We start from the raw sequence: 12,131 nt of genomic DNA, 5'->3' as shown, positions 1-12,131 counted from the left end.
ATCGCGAATAGCACGCAGTATCATTAGACTGAGGCCGAGCCTACCTAAAGGCGGATATAACTTATAGCCAATATTATTAAAGACTTTATAAAAGAGCTATAGGACTATATCCCCCTAGTAGTACTAGGAAGAATGCAAAAAGCTATAAATTTTATAGTAGAAACCACCTAGCAAAAGGCCGACCTAGGAAATATCTACACCTCTATTGGAACCCTAATGCAGACGATTAAAACCATAGTTAATAAGGCTATATAGAATCTCCTAAAGACTGTACTAGCCCTTACTATATGGGTATCCATCGCTATATAAAGATATACCGCTGCTATACTACCCTAATATAGCCTAGCTCCCCTAGCGGTACCTCCCTATATTTACCGTAAAGTCCTTATTAAAGGAAATACTATTAGCAGAATCCTCTAAAACCGCACCCTAATTAAAATCGTTAATATAATTAATAGGGCTACCGCTAAAAGAGCGGTAGTTATAGCCTATAGGCTCTATAATAGTAATATAATTATTACCTTTAAAGAAAAAAAGGCAAGCTATATTTTAGATACAGCCTAGGTCTATCCTACTTTCGGCTAAAAGGTAGAATTTAACTAATATATATATATATATATATATATTACGCTAGCTAAGCTATCTAGGGGGGGGATAAGCCCCCATCTAGCCTAGTGCTAGTACCTTTATGCCTAATCTATATAGGAAACCCGAGTGCTAGGAGGAAAACCTATATACTATCCGTGGTCGATAGTATCCCTTCGGAATCAAAGGGGGTTTACTATATATTGCGAGGAGGTGTCCTATCGCGCGAGACTAGGTCTGGCGGCAGGGCTAGGAAAGTGTGGATAGTAGGCACGCCTCAATAGGCGCGGTGATTTATATTAGTAGTTATTAGTCATTGGTTATTAGGCATTAGTTAGGCTCTAGGGTAGGTATAAATCGGAACCGACGTGATTAATATTATTAGGTATAAAGGGCGGCGGTAATATTAGTATTAGGTGGGCGGCGGTATCGCAGTAAGTCGCGCGTTTTATTGTTATTGACTTTGTCTAATGTAGGTTAGGGTAGCTAGCAGACGGTCGAGTGATCTAGTATAGGCATATAGCGGTATAAAGTCTCCTTTACCTGCCCTACCTTTTTAATTCCTTTCCTCTTCCCTTTTTATTCCTTATTGAAAATTACTAAGAATTTTCCTTTACTTCTCCGCCTTAATTACGCTATAGTAGTTTTTATGTATCCTTTATTCTTCAATATGCCTATCGTTCTAGAGTTGGGTTTTAGCCTAGCTCGAAAATGGCTATATCGTCCCTGCGTACGCTATAGTACCGATATAGCCGCTTATTATTATAATTAATAAGGTAAGAGGTTCTCTTTAATTGTTATCTATCTTTTTCTAATAATAGGTAGGGCTTAGGGGTGCCTATTTCGCTTATACTTCGAAGTAGAAGCCTTATTATATCCTAGTGTATAATACTATGAATTGCGAACCGATAGAAAGTATGCTTATATTGCAGAAGGCCTATACTTACGAGTAGGAAATAAGTATATTAATTTGCTAGTATCCTTTAATTTTATAGTTGATTTTAGTAGGTAGATGAAGACGATTACTATAAGGCCTAGTAGGCTATATATTGGTCTATTGCGCTAGTCACCTTAGTACCTTAAAAGGGTTAAAACGATTCTACTATTATAATATAAATAACGGTACCTATAGTCTTAATCTCGCTACCGGCCGACTTCTTTAGGCTTATTAAGAGAGGGGTTTTAGCTTTAGAGCGCGCCTATAGTAGCGAGCCCTAGCCTCTTTTATCGGTCGAGGGACTTTAGCCTTTTGCTACTACTGCTAGCGATAGAAGCCCTATTAGTTCTATTATTGCATTAGATATCGATAATAAGCCTACTCTTAGGCCTACTGCTATAGGGGAACCGCCTTATAGCGAGGGGGTCTTACTAATATAGTTTAAGACTCCTATAATACTATCTTCTAGTAAGTTGCAGTAAGTAGTTGCGTTTTTAAAGTTTATAAAGTCCTAAGCGGAGTCTTAGCTAATAGTATCTGCCTCTAGAGCGCTATCTATACTACTATTAAAGCCTTTCTTACCTACTGCTTAGTCGGTATAGCCTAAATAAGCTAAATTAGTAATTTTATTGCTATCCTCTCTTTATCTTTATGCTAATACCTTTACCCCCTCCCCTTTTAAAAAAAAGAGGAAAAGGTTAAAAACAATAAAATTACCTATAAAAGGAACGCTAGGTCTAGCCGCTAGGGTTAAATAAAAGATATATTCGAGATCTATAATATCCCCTTCCTTAGGGGGGAAGGAGAAGGGAAAAAGGAAAGTAAAGATAGCCCCTAATAATAGCTATAGTAATAGAAAGGGTAGTATAAAGTAAATAGGGGTCTAAAGGATTAGGGGTACTAAGAAGATTAAAGGTCTAAATCTATTAACCGTATAGATAGCTTATATAAAAAGGATATTCTTCCCCTATCTATATAATTAGTTATATCTTTATCTATAATTATCTATATATATATATATAGTCTAAGGTTAGGGTATAATTATATTGGGTTGCTATTAAAGCCGAAGTCTATATAGGCGGTAAGTATAATAGCTAAAGTAAACTATTCGAGCCGGTGGGTATTAAGGACCTATTTAATAACCTATTTAGCTAAGTCTTTATTTTCGAGTACTTAGGTAATACTATACTTATTTAGTATAGGGTAGTCTTAAATATAAAGGGGAGGGTTTTTAAAATAATTATTATACTTTAGGATTATATATTCGATATTTTCTATATCGGGACTATATTAGTAATATAGATGGCAGATAGATAGGACCTTTATCTTATATAGGAACTTATTAAAGCCTATTTTTTCTATTCTAAGTTAGGTAAAAAGGGAGGATTTATATTTATAGAGGTTTTTATAGAGATTTAGCATCTTCTTTACAAAGGTAAAATTAGGGGTATATTCGGCAGTAGGGCGGTTCTTTAGCGGGTATTATATTTAGGCGAGTCGTTATTTTAATTGCTATCTTTTTATTTATTTAAGAGCTAGGGAGTAAGTAGGGGATAATTTATCGTTTTAAAATAGAATTAAATCTTTAAGGGTTATATAATTTAGTATTTTATTCTCGGTTAATTGCCTTTATCTATAGGTAGGTCTTTATTGTAGCTAAGTCTAAATAATAGTATATATATTAGAGATAAGGTCGGCTATACTACTTTCTTAGGTTCTAATAAGGAATCGTTATTAGGCTAAATTAAGGTAAAGGTCGAGTAGGGGGACTACTACTTCGGTTTCTACGATTATATTAAGTATTATTTAATAGGCTCTTATGACTATATAAAGGCACTTTAATTATTTAGCGGCTAGACTATATATAATACCTTTTATTACTTCTCCCGGCTTAATAGGAGTATACTAGATTCTAGCGCTAAAGGCGATTATAATTCTAATAACCTATATATACAATAGTCAGGCTTCGCAGAACTAATATCCCTATATAGAGGCCGCTAGAGCGATAAGGGCGAGCTTCTACCTTTCTAGCTTTTTTACTATTTAGGCCCTATAATTAGTCTAATTAAATTTGTAGTTAATTTCTACTCTAAGGAATTAGGCGTATTATATAGGCTAAATAGTCGCATTATTAAATCGTATTATTATAGTGTCTAGTCGGTACTATTTAGTAAAGTATATTAGCTCGCTTTTTACTAGATTAAATTTTAGTCCGGCCTTTACCGACTATTTTTTATAGATCTTTTATACTTTCGAAAGGGTTGCGACTATATCCTATATTATTTTGCCATATATAATTATATTAGTATTATCTACGAATCCTAAGGTTAACGAGTTATCTACTACTTTAAGTCTATAATATAAGGGTATAATATAGAAGAGGAAAAGGACTAAAGAGATTAGGGAGCCTTAGGGCACTCTTATTATAATTAGGAATCTTTAGGTAGGTTAGCCTTTAAAAAAGATTTTAGCTAAATGCAATACAGTAAAGCCTTAGACCTAAGCTGCTATCTATCGGGGGGCGCCACTTTAGAGGAGGAGGTATATAAGCCTAGTATAGTTAATAGTATCAAATGCTATAGAGATATCTAGTTATAGTAGTAATACTATTCCTTTATGCTGCTAAGTAGCCTTAACTGCTTCTACTAGGGTATATAGCGCTATATCTATTAATCTATTTACTCTATTGCCTATTTGTATATCCGGTAGTAATTTCTATTCTTTTGCGATTATTATTAGTCTTTTTGCTATTATAGCTTTAAGGACTTTACCGAAGAGGTTTAGGAGGGATATTAGGCGCTAGGCTCCTACTCTTTAGTATTCCTTAAGTATTTTGCCGGGTTTTTTTAATATTATAACTTTAGCTTCTTAGAACTATATTAGGTAGTAACTAGTTCTATATATAGCGTTGAGGAGTATTATTAAGGCTCTAAGAACCGGTTCTCTATAGGCTTTAAGGAATCCCATTAGTATACTATTAGGGCCTAATATTTTCTAGCTAGCTATATATCGGAGGGTATTATGGATATCTATTTTAGAGAATTCGTCTTTAAGGGCGAATATTATATCGGTAAGGTAGGGGAATCATAGGTCTAGGATATTATTAAAAGTAGCTATTAATATTAGGAAGAATCTTTCTACTAATACTTCTGCTTTAAAGGAATATATTTTTACTTCCTATATTTAGGCTTTTTCGCCTTAGAGAAGTATAAGGATTTCTTTTAATTTTAAGGGGAGTCTACTATATATCTAGGCCTATTTCTCTAGGGACTATAGGTCTAAGTTTTTTATTATAGCCTTATTAATGGCTTCTCTTTATATCTAGCGCCTTTCCTATTAGATAACCTTAGTTTAGTTTATCTCTACTCTTTATGCTATTAACTAGTTAAGGCTAGTATAGTCTTTTCTCTAATTTCTTATAGCCTTACGGGCTGCTATTATAGCCGACTATACTTCTTAGGTCTACTATAGGGCCCTTTCTAGCGGTTTAGTTCCTCTCTTAAGTATAGTAATATTAGTAATAGCCTATAGTTAGGTTATAAGCTATTAGGCGAAAGCATTAATCTCTATAGGGGACTAAGGTGGGTATAAGGCGTATAAGATAGCTATCCTAACTTTAGCTTTAGCTTAAGCGAGGATTTTATTAAGTTTCTTCTATTAGTATATCGGTAGTAGTTTGTAAAACTTATTTAGTCTTATTTCTATTTAGATTACCTAAAGGATATAATTGGATCTAGTAATATCTGCTACTCCTATAAACTCTATATTAAGGTCTCTTATGCTCTATATATAGTCAATAGTGCTATTATATTTGCTTAGGGCTTATTTAGTTATCTCTCCCTATAGTATTATAAGGGTTAGCTTTTATTTTAATATAAGTTCGAAAAGGGTATTATAGCCTAAAGAGGTTCTATAAGAGCGGTCCTATATAAGGTAGTAAATATTAAAGTTACTAGTAAAGATACTATAGGGGCGAGGGGTAGTTTAAGCGAATTCCTAGAGGGGGATAAATTAATTTAAAAAAGGGATTAAAAAGTAAATAGAGTAGATATCGGTATTTTAGAGTATAATATAGCATTAGTCTAGACTTAAGTCTATTACCTAAGAGCCAGGAGTATATCTTTTATAGATATAGATCGCTATATTTCTACTATAGGCAGCTATTTAGTATTTACTAAGGCTGGAATATAGGGGGAGTCTATTTAGGGCTATAAATTCCTAAAGGGCAATAATATCCGGTTCGGATTTATAGTTAAAGGCAAGGTATACTAGTAGTGATTTCTTTTATATATTCTAGTATAATATCTCTATTATTAGTATTAGGGCTGGGGGGTCGGGGCTTTTAGTGCATTAGTAGCAGTAGGCTTAGATAAGTTAGGTTAGAAGAATATAGCGATATTACTACTATTATTAGTCCTCTTAGGGGTAATAGAGCTTTCTTTATATAATCTATCGATTTATTTTCTTAAGGAGTCCTCCTTTAGGGAGTTATTAGCGAGGCATCTACAGCCTTTATCCTCCAGGATAAAGGGGGGAGGCATTAATAAGGTGCCAGTATTTATAAACTATATTAGTCTAGTGCTATAAGCCTATCTTACGATATCTTATTACCTATTTGCTATAAGGTAGAATCGAAATTAAGCCGGATAAGGTCCCTAGTAGTTAAAGTAGTGCTCTCTTTTATTACTAATAATACTAAGGCAGTCTTTATCTCTATTAGGGTGTCTCTCCGCGCTATATTATCTGCATCGAGGGGTCTTTATATAGTAATTCGCAATATATCCGAATTTAAAGTATTAGTAGTACTATCTTAAGTAGATAGTTTTATTATATAGTTTAGCTTTAAAGATTTCTGCTTAGTAGATAACTCTAGTCTTATAGAATCGGTTTACTATTTCTATATTAATTACTCTAATAATTAGGGGGGCTTTTATTGCTTTTTTATAGGGTTTCCTTATAGCAACTCTGCTAATACTAAGGCCGTTAGCTTAGGCTAGGTTTAGTTTAATATCTTTAATAGGGATATTCTTAGAGAATCGGGTGGGGAATCCTTTAATAATAATACTAAAGGTATAGATATTCGGTATAGCTCCTATGCCGAATGCGAGGGGGATCTAGGTAGTTTCTATAGTAAAATAAGATACGGCTTTTATGAAGGTAATAATTATATCTCTACTATAGAGTCGGCGAGCGGCAATAGCGTTAATACCTTTAGTAGTAGTATTTACCGCTTTTATAATCTCGATAGGGGTTCTCTATTGTAGGTTCTTAGTAATACTATCTCCTTTAATTATTATTTTATAGTGGATTCTCGGCGGTATAGGTAAAGTGGTCGGTCTAGGTAGTGCAGTCGTTAGTATACCTTTAGTAGCGATACTAGCCTAAGTTGTTCTAGAGGGGGTCTTTAAGGCAAAAGCTTTTTTTATAGTGCTCTCTACTACTTTTTCTAGATTATTAGTTATAATAAGGTTTGAGTTCGGGTTTAGAGTAAGATTAGTTCGGTTAATGCATTTAATACTATCGACTAGGCTGGTAATAGCATTCTATATATTTCCTAGCGTGGCTACCGGGATATAGTCTGCGATCTTTTAGTAATACTATTTAAGTAATTTGGTTTCTTCTCGGGTTCCTATATTAGTTTATGCGATATTACCGCTAATTCGTCTGTGATTATCGTTAGCGATAGTGATATAGTGGTTATAGTGGCTTGACTTGAGTCTACCCCTATTTCCTCCGTTTAAGTCTATAATTTCCGCCGCCTCGACCGTGCCTTCCTTTTAGTGCTAATGCGCTATCGGCGGATAGGGTAAGACGAGGTAAGGGATTAATCTAGCAACTTTTTGACTGTTTTAGGGGTGTATTCGCGCCGGTACCGAGGTGCGGGCGAAATCGTTGGCAGTCTCGAATTTAACTAATACTTATTTAGTATTATTATTAAAAGTTTCCCAACCTATTATACTGCGAATACTATAATAGAAGATATTTAGTTGAACTTTATTAAAGCTAATAAAGAGGGCTTTACTAGGGTCTCTTTTTGCCGCCCTAAGGGGACTATAATATAAGTGCTTTTAATTATAGGGGTTAACTCTATCGACCTTACAAATAAGCTCTATAAGGCTAGTATTATATATTAGGTAGAGATATTTAAAGCCGAACCCTATAACGATGCTATATACCCCCGCTAGTGCTATAACTACTTTAAATTCGGTTATATCGCTATATATTATATAGTGGTAGCCTAATGCGGCTAATATGGTTCTAAATGCTACCTAAAGGGTAAATAAGGTTGCCTAGCTATAATATAGAACTAATATAAATCCTACCTTAACTATTATAGACCTTACCTAGTATAGTCTTGCTTCTATAAAGTAGCGAATAAATAATAGGAAAATACTAGAAATTCCTATAATAATAGATTAAGGCTTTTTGCCTTATATATTATATTAGCCGCTAATGCTATCCCTATTGCGGATTAGGGCTGCTGCTATATAGCTAATAGGTTTTCCTTATATAAGCCCTCCCCTTAGAAACGAGATTGCCTAGTTAAAAGTATTAATAAGACCCCTTATATTAGGGCTAGAAGTAGTATTACCGCCTTTCTCTAAGCCGCTCCCGCCCTAAACTATAGTATAACTACGCCTGCCTTAGGCACCTAACCTATAGCCACCCCTAATATACTACTGCTACTAACCCCCTTACGACTATCTATATAATAATAGTCCTTTATTAGAATATATAGAAGAAAACCACCCTTATAAGATTAGCACTTTACTATTAGTATAAGCCTAATATTATAGCGATCTAAGAATTTACTGCGCCTAAATAGGCCCTATTAAGCCCTAGCCTCGGAAGATATATATTAGTATTGTATAATAGGAGAGTAGCAATATATATCTATAAGCGGTATAAGCTTGGTATATAGTCTAGCGAGAAAGGACCTAATTAGTATTAGATCTCCTTACTATATACCGATATCTACTTAATTTACTCTTTAGGCTATAAAATAAATTAAATAACCCCCTTTATTGCATTCACTAAGCTTCTACCCTACCCCTATAGTACCTTTATTAGGGACTTTAATATATATTATCCCCTTTAGGATAATTTAGATTAGACCTTACTTAGGATTAATACCCTTTTTAAACTTACGACCTAATAGTAGCTTAAATTAGCCACCCTATATAGTAAGGTAATAAAATAGGCACCTAAGAAGAGAAATAGTACTATCGACTATGTATAGGTTATATAAGATATTATAGTCGAATACCTTAGAAATACCGACCTTATAAGGTCCGATTATATCCCCTAGCTTATATATATTAAGACTAGTAATTACCGCATAAAAGCCCCCCCTTTAAAAAATAGCTAAAAGTCTTTTAATTATTACCTCGCTTAAGCTAAAGTAAAAAATCAATTTACTATTTATTATACTAAAGCCCTGTTTTACTCCCCTACCGAGATAGATATATATACTAAATAGCTTATAGGCTAACTCTAAAGTATCGCCGATATTATAATACCGAAAAAGGCACCTAAAGCTCCCGGTATAAAGCTATAATAGAACTCCCGCGCTAAAATAGCCTAAATAGTAGCGAAGAAGGCCTACCGAAAGTAGGTAGTATATTATACCTTAGAGAATCTTAGCGCCGCCTAAAAAGTAAGAGCAATTTAATCCTATATTATATAGGAGGAATAGCGCTAGTTATAGCGAGAAGCCTTTAATAAAGCCACCGCTTAGAATACCGATCTATAGTCCCTAGAGAAATAGGCCTACTTATATAGTAGCCTCCTATCTAAATTAAGAGAGATCCCCTTATTAAAATAAAGTAGTCTAAGCCTAAAAGTAATAATAAATAAGGAAAAGGCATAAATCTTCGCTAAACGATTCTTCCCTACCTTATAGGCTACCTATAATAATATTCCTAACCTAATATTCCTTTAGCTTGCTAATACTATATTCTCCCCTATTAATTCTTTTACCTATAAAGAGGTATATACTATACTATGCAATATAATAGGCTAAAAAGTATTAGGCCCTAATAGGCTCCCAATAGGATTCTTTAAAGTATATAGCCCTCTACTTATTACCGCCTTTATATACCTCCTAAACGAGATATACTATATTAGGTACTACCTAGCCTAATTCTGGGAGGCTAAAATAGTAGTATTATAAAAACTAAGGAAAAAACTAAAGGAATACTCTAAAGTAGGAGGATAAAAACTAATATTACTATTTAACTTAATAGGAAAGATTATAGAAGCCGCAGTTATATAATGGCTTACTACTACTCTTAAAGAAGGTAATCTCCTTTTAGACTTTTAAATAGGCAATAGGGTAAATCAATTAATTAATATAGCATTAAGTATACTAATCGAAATTATATATATAATTTAGCATTATAGCGGGATCGCTTTACTACTTTAACTAAATATTTTAGCTATATTCAATATAGTTAATTATACCCGCCTTATCTATCTACTATTAGAAAAAGGGCTCCTACTATAGCTAGCGGTATAAGTATATAGCTTTACCGATTTACAATTAGTGCGAATTTACTTTAAAGGGTAATTTATAGACTAACTACTAATTACCGCTAGGGTCCCTTAAAGGTCCTTTTTCTTTTCTATCTTTTTCCTTATCTATATTATACCGCTTTATAAGAGACTATAAGAGGTTATATTAATTATTATTTTAGGCTTCGCTAATAATACTAATATTATAGCCTATAGGAGAGACATAAGGGAGATTAAAGTACTATTTAAAAAAGTATAGGCTATTTGCGATAATTAGTCTAAGTAAGTAGGACTAAATTTTAACCTTAGTAAAAGCGAGCTTATTTACTTTAATTATATATATAAGGCAGATAAGACTTTAGTACGGCTTAGGACTACTATAATATAGCTGAAATAATATACTAGATTCTTAGGGGTCGAAATCTACTATAAGCTGAAATAAAGGGAATACTATATTAAGATCGTAAAGAAATTTAAATAGTAGCGATTCGCCCTTATAGCGATAGCGGCCTCTACCTAAGGCTATTAATATCGGGAAGTATGTTTAGTCTATATATAAGTTATCTAAACCTCTATTGCCTTTAGCGCCAAGGTATAGTATACCCCTACTGCCCCTAAAGGGATAGCAAAAGGTATTATAAAATCCCTAGCTATAGAATAATTAGCCTGCCTCTACATAGTTACTAAGGCCTTTAAGGCTATACCGCTAAATACCCTTAAGATTAAGGCAGCTATACCCCCGATCGACCTCTATTTTAACTATATCTATTAGCGATTTTTTAAAAGAATAGCTAAAATAGGTATAACCGATAGGATTAATTGCATATTAGTAGTAATAGCGGTAATACTCTAATGCTAATAAAGGAAAGGTAACTAAAGACCCCTAGCTTATATTCTATTTCCTAACTTTAACCCCTATTAACTTTTAGCCGAAGAAAGACTAGCAAAAGACTAATATAACTAATAGTAAAGTAATTAGGTAATAGTAAGGGCGAAATACTTTTAGTATAAGACCCTAATAACCAAAAGGGTATTAGATTTCTACTTTATAGCGAAAATAATTCGATTATATAAAGGCCTCTAAAAGTATAAATTAGTAATACTTCTCTAACTCTATATAGAAAAAATTAGCCTTAATTCCTTTTTTTGCTTTTAATATATCCCTTTAGTGCTATTACCCTTTTGCTGCTATAGGGAAGGCCTAAAAGACTTCTATTATATTATCCTTACTTGCCTAAAGTACTATAAATAAAGGTATAAACTTTTTAGGCTTAATCCTAGCTTTAGCCTACTTCGCGACCGATATAATATATTTATTGCATTCAATAAGCTATATTTCGTATAGACGATTGCTTATTAAATATTAAGTATTAATTAATTTAATTAATTCTAATTCGCCTAATCTTTCTAATATAATATAACTAAAGGCAGCCCTAAGTAACCCTATATAGCCCTTGTATAATATTTATAGTAATCCTAAAGTAGGAATAAAAAGCCCTAAGAATAAGTAAATCTTTTAGGCCCTATAGGCTAAAACTAATTAATAGTTATTATCTTAGCATTAGGGGTATCTTTTTTCCTTTCCCCCTTTTTACTCCCCTTATTACCCTCCCCCCCTTTATTTTTATCGCCCTTATTATCCTTATTATCCCTATTTTACCCCCCCTTAAAGCCTCCCCCCCCTTTTATTAGGCTAAAAGCACCTTTAGTAATATAGCGATATCCTTTTATACCTAAGCCTACCGCTCTAGGGCCTTTACCTTTTACTCCTTTAGGTCTAATATCTCTTAGGTTACCTTAAGAGTACTAAAACCTTTTACTGCCGCTACTACTACTACTACCGCTCGACTATATTCTTAGGAGGTAAATGTCTATTTAGCCCTCTATTAGAGGGCTTTATAGCTATCTACCTAGAAAGTCGTTAGCTAATAACCCGCGCTATATACGAATTGGAAATATACCTTAACCCCCTTAGCTATTATCTCCTATATAATAAGGAGTTCCTATATTAGGATCTGGTTCTTAGGGGTCTACTCTAAAGGTATATAAGTTTTGCCCGCTAGGGTATAGGGATAATATACTATACCGGTCCCTG

The sequence above is a fragment of the Ustilaginoidea virens genome, chromosome 2 (genome assembly GCF_000687475.1).
Source record: "Ustilaginoidea virens chromosome 2, complete sequence".
In the NCBI taxonomy this organism is placed as follows: Eukaryota; Fungi; Ascomycota; class Sordariomycetes; order Hypocreales; family Clavicipitaceae; genus Ustilaginoidea; species Ustilaginoidea virens.
Note: the sequence above shows the minus strand (reverse complement) of the source record.